The following is a 15462-nucleotide window of genomic DNA, read 5'->3' as shown; positions in this document are numbered from 1 at the left end:
GAGAACTAGAAAACACCCTATGAAAGACATACTTGAGACCAAAAAATGCACACTCAATGAATGAAAACAGAATCACGAAATTTAAATTTCCCAAACATAAGTTGTTGCAACATAGACCAGAAAAAGCAATGCATGGCTGCCTAAAGTTGTTACTTATCAGCTAGGAGCATCTGGGTTCTGCCAAGGTGTTGGAACCCTGGTCACTGAGAATTTCAGACTGTCTGTGCTGACAGGCACTGACCCCCAAGCAAACACTGCATTGGACCTGAGCCCGTGGAAAAGGCTTCCAAAATTGAGTGACAGCACTGGGATTGTGGGTGTGGAGTTTGAATAGAAGTGTGTGATATCACAGAGTGGAAAACTTGGAGTTCAAGGTTTTAGAACATAGTAATATATATAAAGCAAGATGGAGATTTTAGGACAGATGCTGAGTCCTTCTTTTCACCTTCTTCTTCATGGGTTTGGGTGGTATTTTGTAATTGGATAGAAAACCGCATTGTGGGCCACAGCTGCTGGGTATTTGGTTAAAAGTAAAAATACTTTAGGTGTCATTTCTTAATTGTACAGTTTATCCTTAAAAGGCCTTGTAGAGAGATAGAGATGGCTCCATTTTTTTAGTAGATTGGCTAGAAGTGCTGTAGACCTCACAATTTGTGAGACTGCAATAGAGGTAAGAATTAGTAAACATCTGAATCTGAACAAGAAATTCTGTCTGGCACATTTAATCCCAACTCTAGCAGAAAGAAGATAAAATGCAACACAGAGGGATCTCGATTCCCCATGTGCCAGCCCTCTGTACTATATTTCCTGCTTGTATCCAATCCCAAGAGGAAGAAGAAAAGCAAACTACAGCCTGAATATGAGGCAGTCAGTGTGGATGAGCCCAACAGGGCACATGCAGACTGGTCCTAAACTTACAAACCCTCTCCCGCCTGCTTGGATCCTTGGATTGTGCTTTGTCACAAGCACTGGGAGGAACAACCTCTTTCCTAAACAGAAATTAATGGAGTTAAAGGTTGGTGGATACTGTTAGGATATGATCAACCAGTGAAAGCACAGAAAAGAATGGAAACACAAAGTGAGAAACAAAACCGAAGGTGGTCAGAAATATGAGATTGCTGATACTCTGGAAAACTAGGGTGTGCTTCAATCCTCTCTGGAAGCAAAAGGATTGTTATCTCCACAGAAAGCTGGGAAAGCATGGAGACAGTTAGCGTGATAAAGGCTTGGGCCCTGGATTTCCACGGTGAGAATGCAAAATGTCCTCTTGACAGGAAATGCAAAACAGAGTATTTCATATGAAGATCTCTTTCCATGGTTACAAACGCTCAGTGGTTGGGTTTTTACCACTAAAAGTAGGGTCACTTTAGAGCACACCTTTAAGGAGCTGAGTAAGGCAACAAAAGTGAAACATGGCTTTCCAAAGAAAACCCAATCTTTCATATCTTGTCAGCTGTCCATTGTTAAATACATAGTTAGAAGAAGCTTACCCCACCCGAGTGCCATGAAGTTAAAATGCCCACAACAACTGCTAAGTCAATTTTAGTGATCAGTCTGTTCATCCTAAGGTATGGGACTCTGTGTAAGGGTAGAATGTCTTTCTAGTAAAGGCTAATGTGAGGTGTGCATGCCAACAAAACACCACAGCAAGAACTGCTATGGAAACATGGACATAACATGTTTTTGATGATTTTTACTGTTGAAGTCAGATTTTAACTTAATGAATTCCTGACCCACAGTGAAATTCCCTGGTTGTGAGGAAAATACATGGTAGAGAACGAGGAGGAAATCCCACCTTTCTTCTGCTACTGGACTTTTGAGTACAATATGCCACCTTTTTTTTTTTTTTTTCCTGTAACTAGAATCAGAGTCTGCTGGTGACCGTGTCAAATTTGGATTAATAAGAACCCCCAAAACAAAATCCTACTCAACGGGTGATTTAATGTTCAAAGAAAAGGGATGACTTCAAACATCTCTCTCTCTCTAAATTTTTCTTGATTCCTCTAAAATGGACTAACATGTTTGTTTCTGCATGAAGAGTCAAGCAAAAATTACTGGTCTCTTCACAAAGTCAGCCTTTGGGCTATTTTGTTGGGGTATTTTTTCTGGGTTTAGGTTGGGTTTTTTATCCCCCTCTACTTGCACAATTTATGTGAAGGCTTTAGTGTGTTATCTGTTCACAAAAAACCCAACAAGGATACTAATATTACACATTGCAACTGGGTACATAATAGAGGACCAGGACAATTCATTAATGGAGAAATTCCACTAACCTTGGAATGGTCATCAAGTCACTGTCTTGCAAAATGGAAGTATTTCCTTATTTTAATTTTATTCATATGTGCATGAATGCTGAAGTAATATTCACATGCTGCCAGGCAGTTCCATACGCCAGCTTTTTTTTCTTTCTGAATGCATATCAGTGTCAGGTAGCAAATGTTGTGCAGCCAAGTTACACATTGCCTGCATTTGTACACATGTATGCACGTGTGTGTGTGTTTTTCCCCAGTCAGCCAGTCCTCCCATTTTTCATCCATCTGCAGGAAGAAAACAAAATATGCACAGGTGTGCAAATCCCTTTAAAAACAATAGTTGTAATAAATAAAGCATAGTCACAGGGCTTTTTCCAGATTCCACCAGCTTTGGCAATCCTTTATATGACTGGCACACCAACAGTAAAAATGCTGACTCCTTGGTGGTGTTGGTCATTCCTTCACTGCTTTATCATCCTTCTCCTAACCACACAGTGGTAATAAATGGGGGATGTTCTCTTGGTTCTTATTAGAAATCTCATTACCCCTCCTTCCTCTCTTTCTGGAATTAAAAATGTTTTAATTAGTTCAATGTGTCTTGAACCTCTTCAGCACACTACTGTCTGTCTGACTCACTTCCAAATTGAAGTGCATATATATATATATATATATATATATATATATATATAAAAACCCTGAATCAGTTCAATGATTTTAAATCACTCTTCAACGTGCAAAATAATTTAAAGTTACTGGAGTGCTTCCAATTTTTATTAGTCCTTGAATTTGGAAATGATCGAGGCTGTTCTGGGCATGTGCAATGCACTGTGACTTAAAATTATTATGTCCATTCTTACTTAAAAAAAAAAAACAAACAAAAAAAACCAAAAAAACTCTGATTCTACTTAACAGCAGAAACCAGTGAGGAGTACCATGGTCCAATTTTAAAAAACAAAATAGGGGAGGGTCCATCATTCCAGCAGGCACTCTTGAAAAACTCTTGCGATTTTTAAGGAAACTGAGAAACACCATAAAAATGCTCGGACTGTTCTATATGCAGCATGGACTCCCATTTTAATTGCTACACCACTTTTGCATTTAATTACTTTCAATGTATCTAATTGCTCTAAATTTAGCAGTTTCCCCAAAATCAATATAAGAACAGAATCAAAAAGGGCTGACTTTCTCCTTAAATCTTTTGAATGCTTAGTGAGGTGATTAATCTTTATGCACAAGACTAGCTCTTATTGAACTTAATACGCCTTCCTCACCGGTTTGAGTAGGCTCAGTAAATGAATGCTGCTCCCTTACCCACATGAGTAGATTTACTGGAGTTCTAGAGAAGATAAAAGGACTGCTTACAGGCAGAAGTATTAATAATGCCAGTGATGTAATACCTGAAAGAAGTAACCAGACTGCTGCTTCTCAACAGTCCATTCTAATACAGCTGCTTGATGCACTCAGTCTCTATTGTTTTGGAGGTATAACAGTTGAAGTATTCCTTTAAGCTGAAGGTCTTTTTATTCTCCACCACCATAATTATAGAGTGAGGAATAAATAATTTAAAAAACCACAATAAGTCCTTATGACCACTTTATATGAAATAAATATATTTGACTGCTGTGAAGGCAGTCTCTTAAGACTGGGTATTTTTATACATCTGGGGAAACCTTCCAGATTCCTCATCTATGAAGAAGATAGATGCTAAATCTAGAAGCTAAATCACGGACACGTAAAATAAGACTTCCACCTCCAATGCCTTTTCCATAATGTTCACAAATAGCCCCACAAGCCTTCATATGTTCCTCATAAATGTTATGGAGCATCGCATGGAGCCCAAGTGTGTGGGGAAGAGGATTGGCTTTGTGGGGAAGGGTGTTCTATTCCAAATAGGTCTATTTGCTACAAAACTAAAGTACAGAGAGATGAAGAGGTTTAAGATCAATTCACCTGACACCAGGTGCTGAGCAGATGCAAAAAAATGATGCATCTGGAATTCACTCTCTTGCACATCTCACCTGATTCTCTCTGGCAGCTGCAGAGTACACAAAAAAACCTAAAAAGTCACTGGATTTGGTGTCTTGGTCTCTTGTGTTGCCCCATACCCCCACTGCCATTACAGAATAAAACTACTACTCAGTCTCTCTGTTTCTCTCACTGTAACCATACAATTTGAAAAAAAACAATGAAGGAGCCAGACTTCAGCCTTGCAAAGGCATCTCTTGGCTGTGCCCAAGTGCATGTTGAAATTCACTTCCCAGTAGCAGCTTATGGGGGGGTGGAGGGGGGGGAAGGCCACACCATGACCTTATTTCTCATTGGGCTCCTGGGATCCTTCCCTCCCAACTAAACATCTGCCTAAGAGCTGGCCAGAAGGTAGCTCAGAAGCTGCTTTTAAGAGTAAACAACTCACTGTCAAAGCTCTTAGCATCAGCACTCTGTGGAGGAAACAGAGGATTTACTGTGTCATATGAGTTTAATATTTGATACATCCATCCACATATACCTGACTATATCCTGCCCTTGTAATGGGGATGGACTCAATGATCTAATAGATCTTTTCCATTTCTAGCTTCTATTATCCTATTATTAAAAGTAATGAGCCTCTAATCTAACAACTGAAATAATCAATAAGAAACTGAGTTTGTTTTTCAAAATTACTTTAATTTTAAAAATACAGCATGTCCATTCCCTGCTTCCTGCTTTTGACTGTGATAATAAAACTTTCCAAATGGCTAATATAGTTTAGCTAAACAAATTAGCCAACTGCCCCATTTAGGGGAAAGAGAAAGTTTCCATTAGCCATTCAGATGTTTTTTCCCCGGGTCAGCTAACAATTTTTGCAAACCAGACATCAGAAGATATATAATTTTAAACTCACTTTAAGGCTGGGGCAGAGTGCTCTACTATAAACTCAAACAGTACAAATATGGGGGGGAAAAATCTGCTTTGAAAATTGGATGGAAAATAAGCTTATCAGTGTCTTGGTCCAGACACTGGGATGATTTTCAAAGTAGGCAAGTTCAAATGTTAGATCTACCTTGTACCTTTTGCTTCACTTTGGACAAATCATTTTAGCTGTGTCCAAGGAAGCAAGGCAAAAAAACCTCCCTCACTTTATTGCACTGAGGTAGAGTGTTACCTCTTTCAAGAAGCTCTAGCCAAAATTCCTACATGCCTTTACAGTGCCAATCCCAGCAGTTTCATGACATTAAGTAGGGATTGTTAGGGATGTTACAGTATTAAAAGGAATAGAATTTGATATAGCAGTATGATATACTGCAGATTCTTAATAATATAATTGAGCTAATTACCAAGTGCCACAGAAAATATGCCAGCCTGGACAATCATTTTAGATTAGATGCCTTGGCTCTATTTTAGCAAGGTGTTTGGTGCGAAAAGAGCAGATCAAGGCATTACTGCAGTTGGTGCTGAAGTCCCTACATATGTAGAAGATGCACTTCTCCCAGGGGTTGCTTGTACCAGGTTTTATCTGATTCCTTGAACAAAATATCCCACATACGTAGTAGAACAGCCAATATTTTGGACACTTTTTCCTATAGGGCACTGGTATGTGGCTGAAAAGTACCTGAAGCTCAAGTGCTTCATTTTCCTTCAGAAGGAATCTGAATTTTCCCCCACATCACCAAAATCCCCATGAACCAAATCAATGTGACGTAAGTGAAGAAAATCAGACCATTTCCTTCTGCTCTAGGCCAATGCTCCTATTCAAAGGCAGCTTCTGAAGGGAAAATACATGGAGATCCATCTGATCCTGTAACAGCTTTTTGTGCCCTTGTTACCACACTCCCAAATAATTCTCTGAGCTTCAAAGACTGGGAGCAGGTTGCTTGACATGCCACATAGAGTGATAATCACTGAAAAGTCCTCTGATAAGGGAAAGCAAAAAGGGAGACATAATAAGAAATACTTTCTAGAGCAAGACACTTTAGATGTTTCAGTCACTGCCTCCAGATTCATTGGTCTCCCCCTCCGTGCCACCCCCCAAATTATCAATACTAATGCAGAGCCTTCTCTGGGCAATGGGTGATGGTCAGAGTAGCAGTATTGACTTCCCCAAAACTTTCAGTCCAGCTGGTTTTACTGCATTTTGCTGTTATTTCATCATGGTAGAGTAATGTCACGACTTCATACAACTGCAAATTATCCCTACTTTTTTTTTTTTTTTAATAATCTTCCCAGTAATATCTCACTGCTCTCATAAAAGTCTTCTGTACATGCATATCTTTGTTTATATATTGTAATAGCACAGAATTCCTCTGCCTATGACATTTTGCTTGGTGCTGAGATTTGTATTCCCTCTCCAGGAAAAGGAACTACAACACAATGGCTGCAAGAAAAACATATCTGAGCATGACACACAGGCAAGTCAAATGCAAATAATTCTACTGAGAAGACCCCTTAAGAAACCAGCCAAATCAGCGGTCCCTCTGGCATTTACAGTCAATGTCCCAGAAATTCTTAGAGCCCAGATGAAGCGTTCACTAACCATGGCCAGCTAGGTAACAGAAGACAGACAACACATAAAAATTACATTATTCTTGCTGGAATTTTTTGTCGAGGGTTTGAGGAAATTATTAATCCATGCCCTCCAATTGCAGACAACAAAATTGAAAGTTGTTTATTGATACATACAAAACTTCCCAGTTTTCTATGATATTTCACTGTTCAAGAAAAGTATAATATAGCTTACAGAACATTTTTTCTCACCTAGATTATTCTGAGAAATAAGTCTGTTTCTAAACAACTGAAAACAACTGATTTCTGAAAAACTGTAGGCAAAATGCCTTGCTGAAAAAAATTAGGGAAAGGGAGACAACCTCACACTGCTGCTTTTATAGTCAGAGACTATTCATCTGCTCAGCCTTGCTCCTTCCATAAATATAAGGCTCATAGCTTTATTGGAGAAAGATCTAAAATGAAGCAAAGACCACTGAAACAATGAAGAAAGATGCAACTGTTTGTTTCCTGACTCATTGCTTTGCGAGCACAAAAGAGAAACGTAAAAATGTTGACAGCTGCAGAACTTCCAGGAATACTCTTAATTAAGACGTAGAGTACCAAGAAGGGTTAATATTGTTTGAAAGTAAAAGCTCTCATTCTAATAACAAGACCTCTCTCTGTGCACTGCTGGGTCAGCATGGTAATTAAGAAAATTGCCTTTAGTGCAGTTGTTTGGTAATGCTATTATCATCTTTTTTCATCTTTTAACAAGAGTAAACTACTTGAAGATGTCCCCATTTACTCTTCTTGCTTCTAGTAACCCATGAACCCATCAAGCCCATACCATGCCAGCATTTAATGGCCTAAATGAGTTACTTTATCATCTGGTTCACCCTGAAGTCTTTTACATATTTTTCCTGACCTTTCACCTCCTGACTATTATTTTGACAGCTATCATTAATGCTGTGTCCTGGGCAACCACACATTGACTAAGATGGATGACAAAATGACTTGAGGAATTGAAAGTAACACACACCTACTTTCATCTTCCCCTTGATTAAATGGAAACCATACAAAGCCAACTCGCGGGATGGATCCCATGGAAGCAGCAGAGAATATGAACCACAGGTTCAGCCAGTAAAGCTGAACAGAGAGAGAGCAACAGAGGCAGAAAAGTGGCCCTATTGTAAAACAAATAAGCTGAATAAATTGGACTCCGGGAACTCTATAAATCTTTCGAGCTATGACTATTCATCTATGAACTTAGATGAATCAATAAGTGGTTAGAATGGAAATACTTCAGACTACTCAGTTAAAACGTAGATTTGGCAGTAAATTTTACTCAAAAAACCCCCTCAGTCCACAACACAAAAAAATTATGTGGGAAAGACACAGTTAATTGGACAGAAAGTTTGATACAACTTGCTACTTCTTTTTTAATAAGCTGCCCCACTTCAAAGGAGAGCATGGCCCCTTCTGATCACTTGCATGGAACACCACGGACTGTGGTCCAGCACAATTGTAAGGTCACAACAAATCATGCACCTTGAACAATTAAACTATTCCCCTTGGAAAAGCTGGATGATTTCATTTAAGAAAATGGAATCTAGATAAAAGGGGCAGAAGGACCTCCAAATAGTTCCACGTCCTTAAAATGAGATTAAAAAATGGAGGGAGATGTTAGTGTCAGATAAGATCATATGCAAAGAGTCGTTCTAACTGCATTTCAGACAGTTGGTGTAATCAGGCAGTAGGTTAATGGAAAGGAGGCAACTATATTGCCAAGGAACAGGAAAAAAAAGGGTGATTTAAGAGTCCACTGAAGTATTATCCAGAGACTAGTTTCAAAAAACCCAAGCTAAACTATCAGGAAAAAAGCTAGGAATAACACGAGAAGGAAAGGCAACCAGGAGAGTGTCACAAAGAAAATTCTCAGCCTCTTTGTCTTGTTAAATGAATGACCCTTACTGATCGAAAACTGAAATACTACAGCTCACTGATGGACCTGACACTTGACCCCTCTTACTAATTAGGGATGGAATCTGGAAACTACAGCACTTATTTGCTTTCAGCAGCATTCTTTAGGGCCATAACAATTTTTGTGATTGCTTTATGAGCAGAGTTTTTTTACTATGCAGGGACCAGATGAAAATAAAGCCAGCAAAATTACTACAGGCAGCTCTTGGGTAGAGGAAAGCTAAACTTCAGATGACCTTGGTCTCACTCTGGTTTGCACATGCCTTGGTGTTTTCAAAACAGATGTTCTTCAAAAGCATGTTCCCTGGGAAAAGTTTCAGATCTGATCCTCAAAAGTTGTACATTCCCCACAAGGCCCTAAACAGACCCAAAAGAGGGGAATGTGTAGGATCAGCCCTTGAGTATTGGAGGCAAACACTTAATGTTGAACCAATTCTGTGATTCTGGGTTCACAAGCACCAAGCTGCCCTATCTGAATCTCCCTATCCTCAATAAAACTCTCCTTTTACAGAATTAGAAAATGGCCCACTGACACATCTATGTTTTATGTCCGGTATTTTTAGTTGCAAATATTTCCAATTAAAACAATGCTTCTGGGCAAGCGTGAATGCAATTCAAGGCACCAAATCAGCTTTCGTATTACAATAAAGCAATAATAATAAAACATTTCCAGAACAAATACTAACCCCTGCACTCAGCCTCACACTGGCAAAAGCCTTTCTAGAAGACCATAATGATGCATTAATTAGTTCTGAATGATGATATTACTAATAGACAATGGCTTACTAGCTGGGAAACTCACATTAACAAAGCACGTGTACTCCCTGCTTCCTTCACACATCACAGTCAAGCTCACAGTCATTTGCATTATTTCTCTCTTCATCTCAGGTAAGCCAGCAGGTTAAAAGATAATCAAAACAAGAAGCCTCATACTGCACATTTTTACTCGTGCAAATACAAACTTTCTTAAATGTAACTTCATGCGCAATACAATAAAACTGCTTACGAGCTTGGTAACTTGCAGCAGTTTTAGGGAATAATTGATTTCAGGAAAAAAAAATTACTCTAAATTAAGACCATTCTCCAGCTCTAGAGAATCCCACCTAGACCTTAAAAACTTCCTTTTGAAATGAGTTTTGGTCCATCAAACTCGGGTGAGATCACAGCAACTCTACTTCAGTGCCTCAAAGCCACAGTCCAAGCTCTGCACCATCCAGGTGTCAAACAGGTGTGCATGGGACCATTTTATTGCAGGGTTCAATGATCAGAAAAATCTAAAAGGGAAATGGGGACATGTTGCCCCAGGAATTATGTATAGCTTTTTTGCATGACAGAAGTGTGATGTATGGACTAGATTCAAAGAAAGGGGGAAAAAAATATTTTATATTTAACAATAGCCCTGCATTGAAAAATAAATCAGTCCAGCTACAAAGACTAGTTGATTTCTTACTGGTGACAAACACCATTTTCCTAAAGCACGTTTACAAAAGCCAAACAGAGCCAAAATATATGGTGGTGTGTTTTTGTATATTGCTGTGAATTAAATTAGGCAATTCCTAATTACTTACAATACATTCAAGTTACATTGCATGATAAGAAAAAAAATAGGTTGTTCCCTTTCCCCCCCTCTCAGTTCTTTCCTGGATATTTATTTCTTTTGTTTATCTCTGTCTAATAATGATGCAGGTTTATATTAAAAAAGTGAGAACTTTAGGAAGTCCAGGAGATAGAGTCATCCATTTCAACTAGAAACTCTGATAATTCTGCTAATACTATTCATGATATTGAATAACTGTAAAAGCTTTATTACAGCTTGCATATCATCACAAAAGACTGAAGACCTAGTGCAGTCAGGTTTCAGGAGAAGCTGCTGTGTGCATTAATCAATGTGCTGCTCTATCCTTATCTATGATTCTTCATTAAAATCATTGTCTTATCTGATAAGCAACTGCTGTTTGCTAAAAGATAATGGTTTTTACAGCCATCACATCTTTATGTGCCTATGCTGCCCAAATGAAGTGCTACTTTTACTCCATTGCACAGAATTTTCTCTCTACTTTCACAGTGTCTCTGTAAAAATAACACAACAAGTCCATCCTCAAATCAGCAGCTCCCTACTTACCAGAGGTGGCAAATCTGGCATAAAAATGGGATATTTCCAAGGTCTTTTAAATGTGTGGCACCTAAGTGGCAATGCAGTAGCAAGGCAAGACTAGTAATGCCAACACCTGATGGTGAGCAATATTTTTAATAAAAATTTTAATAAAAAATCCTACCAGCTGTAGGGATGGGTTAATTCATACCATTAAATGAAAAACTCCCAGGAAGTATAAACAGGCCACAGATTTGAGCTGATACTTCCCAGGTCAATAAAGCAACAAAATAAAGTCATATACTATGACTTGGTGGGTCTGGATCTCTTTCACTTTAATTTTTGGAGTGCACTTTTACCCTGGGTGATGAGCACACTGAGTGTAGCTTACACAGACGTGATCTACACTCAAACTTTTGTTTCACCTCTTTCTTTCATGTCTCCACCTCCTTCGGATGAAGCTTTCCTGGGCTAATCTCAAAAAGGCTCAGTGCTTTCCCCAGGCCCCAAACAAGTGCTCCACAGACAGCTGATATTTTGACTGCAGGTCAGAGCTGAAGAATTTCAGAAATAAACAATTATGGGAAAATTATGTATTCATAACTTATTTTCATCCATGTGTTTTAGTTGCATAACCAAAAGCAAGATTGGTTGAGCTTACAGGCATCTATCATTAAAACTACATGTATCTAACAATAGATGCTTGTTTTATATTTTCTGTTATTCAGGAACTTTTTATACTCTTCCATAAACAAAGCACAGAGCCTTATTATTAAACTTTTCTATTATCTTGCTTAAGATAGTTTTCTACTTGCAAAGGCCTAACTCTGCACACCACAAAAACACAGTCTTATTGTTCTATGTCCTCATTCTTTTATCCTTTTGACTCTAGGCCTTACATCTGTGCTGCTATGAGAGTTTTCTGCTTTTCCTACTTCCCACAATTCCCCCTTTCAGGTTGTTTTACTGGTTTCCCCACACAGGTCCAACTCAACAAATCTTGGCCAGTTGGAAGTACCAAATGTCCTGGCTTGCACTGAATTTGCTCTGTTGGACATAATGTATTAGATAAAGCAATTGTGGATATTTTACCATCAAACAGTGGGCCATTATACCTAATAAGAGAAACTAATACATAATACACTATGGATATTTGTGCAGTATCATTGCACATCATTTTCAGCCATGGTGGGTTGGGAAAACAGGAAAGAATTGAGTTAAAACTTGTAAAACTTAGATAACTCTTTGAATGTGTTCAAAGTGGAAAGATATTAAAGCCACTTCCAACCAAATAATACTCAAACAAAAAGCCAGCTATAATCAACCAATGACAAATAGAAACTCTCCTAATTTATTAATCTAATTAATTCACTCCCTGTATTTATTAAACTAATTGCATTGGTTTCTCAAGGGGAATTACATTCCCAACATTTCTCTTTAACATGTATCCTAGGCAAAATCTTCAATATTTTATTTCCATAACTGAAAAAATATTTTTGGTATATTTCTACTGTATAATAAACTGTCATCATAAACAAGGTGCTGTGATTTTTAAGTGATAAAAACACAACAGGGGAACAGAAAGGGGATGTGATAAGTCTGACAATAAAGTTCGCACTGCTGCCCCAAAAATCCATAGTAATGGCAGCTCTTGTCAGACTTTACCAAAAAAAAAAAAAAAAAAAAAAAAAAAAAAAAAAAAAAAAAAAAAAAAAAAAAAAAAAAAAAAAAAAAAAATTCCTGCTGGATCAGGACATCATTAAATACTTTATAGGAAAAGAAAGTAAAATACCTAAGGTAGGCAAGACTTTAACAAAAAATTTTGGAAATAAAGGAGGCCTCAAACATAAATGTAATTCAGTGTATAAAACATCAATGTCAAAGTAGCAAATTGAGCACACTCTGTTTGCTCTGAACAGCAAGACATGCCCTGAAGTGGAGAGAGAGTGAAAGACAGAGGAAAATGCAGAACATTTTTTGGTATGAGATTTCTAAAATTATTTGATTCAACTGTCTGTTAAAAAGCAGCTAAACACACCACTTACAGTCATCACAGTGTTATGGATATGATTTTATCTGTACTTCCACTGTAAATGTGAAGTAATTCACAGTAAATCAGAGGACATAACATGAGATTTCTGGGGAATGTTCAGCCTTGTGTCAATCTGCTACACATGAGTAAATTTCACATTCAAAGAACCCATGATTACAGTTATGCTTTGTTTTAAATGGGCAAGGTTTTAACAGCTTTCCTGTACAAAGTGCAAGACTTCAAACCTGGTTGAAGAATCAAAAATGTCAGCATTCGTATAAACTCAAATTATACCTGGGGACATCAGGGAAAGCTGAAGGTGAAAAGTACTTTTTAAAATCTCACACAGGAGGGATAAGTGAACTAAACCCTTTGTGACAGAGAGAAAATCCCCAATGGGAATGTGGAAAGAAGGAAGTTTGGGACCTTCAATGCAGAAAATGTCTGTGTGATATCTTTTTGGGGGAAGCTCTTGCAATGTAATCCCTTAATACTCTAGCATTTTTTTCTAGACCTAAACCAACAAGGTGGGCTCCCTTCAGCTCTGAGACTGAGGAATGCTCAAACCCTGAAATTCCTATGTAGCTGTATTCTGATTTCTCCAGAAACAATGACTGATGTCACAGCAAGAGATGAGGATGGAGAGAGGAAAAAAAACAAAGCTAAGCTAAACTAAAATGCAAACAGGATGAAATTGAACAAGGAAGGTAGAGGGTGAAAAGTCCTAAGAAGGAAATGTATCAAAACAGGGGAATTGCAAGCTAGACAGATGATGATATTCTCCTTGACCGCCTCATTTAAAGCTGGACAAAGAACTGTGAAAGGTACCAGAAGGGACAGACAGGAGGACCTGTTCTGCTGTTACAGAGTTCCAGAATATCTGTCTGAATTCAAGTGAATCAGGTCGTGAAAAGAGTTACGTTGATCCTCTTCTCAAAGGAATACAGTGCTCTGCAGATAATACTTAATGTATTGAATATTAAAATATTTTAAGATATATTTGTATCAGTTTGTTCTCCACATACAGCTTCTCTTACACAATAAGTGACTAAATAAATAAATAGAAATGCAGCTTAAAAGTTAATAATTTACTGTCATTCTTTGGACAGCAGTCTCATGCTAGGCATTCACTTCTATTGGGACCTCAGGCTGAGGCCAACACCTTGTGCACATTCCCTGTGACATGTGCACAACTTTTGAAAATAAAATTCCAACAGTTGCACATTGTAATTTGTGAATAATAATAATTTTTTACAGCCCTAAAGACCCCAAATAACATTACAAACACAAACATCTAAAATTAGGCAGTTGTTAGCAATTAGCCCAATAGATAATTCTGAATATCCCGAAATACACCAAGAAGCTGAGCTTATAATTAGAGCATTTCTGATTTATCAGACCTCCAGCACAATTGACTCCCTTCATTGTAGAAATCATTTCACCCCCACAACTCCTCCACACAATGCACAAGTGGCCTGGTTCATCCAATGCTGGTCAGCACCTTCTTCCAGACAATCCATCTAATCTCTCATTTACCCTGGTGCAAAGGTGTGAAGAATCACATAGATGGGCTTTTTTCCCCATTTCTAGAAGCGCAATGACAAGAATTGAGCAGACTCCTCAGAGTTCTTCTGTGCTCTTTACTCTCAGTGTCAACCATACAAACATGCATGGCTGGAACATCATCTGTGGAAGAAATAGGAGATAAACTAGGAGGAACATTAATCTTGAACTGTGCCAGAGGCATCCCTGTCAATTACTCTTCTTTTTCATCTCCTTCCTTGTCACTCACACCTTTCCATCCACAAAACCTCTCCCAACTGGAAACTCTTCTCTGGTCACAATGTCTCCTCATGAAAAAGGAAAGAGAGAAAAGAGCTGCTGCTCTGAGTGTTTTTGTACAGGGAGATTGAGGACTGCTTTCCTCTTCTTGACTAGCGCTCATAGAAGACAGAGAGGAAATACCTGGAAAAATATTGCTATGGCCAGTAACAAAAAAAAAAAAAAAAAAAAAAAAAAAAAAAAAAAAAAAAAAAAAGCACAACTCTCATTTTGCTGATGGATACTTTCTCCATTTGGTGCCATCTGGCACTTTGAGGTGTTTGGAACAACTAGGTGACTGCACTTTCCTCTCTTACTTTTGGTAGTGTTTTAACAAACCTTAATTTTTCTTTTATGCTGGTTATTTTTTCTTCTCTGCCTGTCACTTGGGAGCTGTTTGCATTTCACTTTATGCATCAACTGTTTCTTGGTGGTCCAAGGTGGTATCACCAGGCTCTTTTTTCTATTTCATCATGATTTCTCAGAATCTTTTTGACCTATTTGTCAACAACTACCTCCAGTCACTTTCTGCCAGGTGACTCAAATTATTTCTTCAGCCCTCCTCAGAGTAAATAAGAAGAGACAAAGAAAAAGGTTGGACACCTCTGGATGCTATTGCTGAGGTGACTGTGAGCCAAAGAAAAGGCTCACACACTCATCCCTAAGGGTGAAAACAGCTTTTCTCGCAGCAGCAGGGGATTAACAGTAAAGTGGTTTAGACAGGGCTTTCTACACTGTAGTACATGGAATTAACACAAATGACATGGCTGACCAGTATTTTATATCCTAGATGCATAATCCCCCCCTTACATTTTTTCTACATG

The 15462-nt window shown here is 38.2% G+C and overlaps 1 long non-coding RNA gene across 2 annotated transcripts in view; it reads right to left on the bottom strand.

Moving 5' to 3' along the window:
- Window positions 1-15462, bottom strand: part of LOC310907079 — a 273979-nt gene that overhangs the window by 14817 nt on the left and 243700 nt on the right. For both annotated transcript variants that reach the window (XR_014589537.1, XR_014589538.1), the window contains exon 2: window positions 12451-12525. This is a non-coding gene — a long non-coding RNA (uncharacterized lncRNA). The remainder of the gene's footprint in view (window positions 1-12450; window positions 12526-15462) is intronic.

The sequence above is a fragment of the Zosterops lateralis genome (genome assembly GCF_965231275.1).
Source record: "Zosterops lateralis genome assembly, chromosome: 3".
In the NCBI taxonomy this organism is placed as follows: Eukaryota; Metazoa; Chordata; class Aves; order Passeriformes; family Zosteropidae; genus Zosterops; species Zosterops lateralis.
The sequence above is the reverse complement of the archived record's forward strand: the minus strand, read 5'-3'. Positions and strand labels throughout refer to the sequence as shown.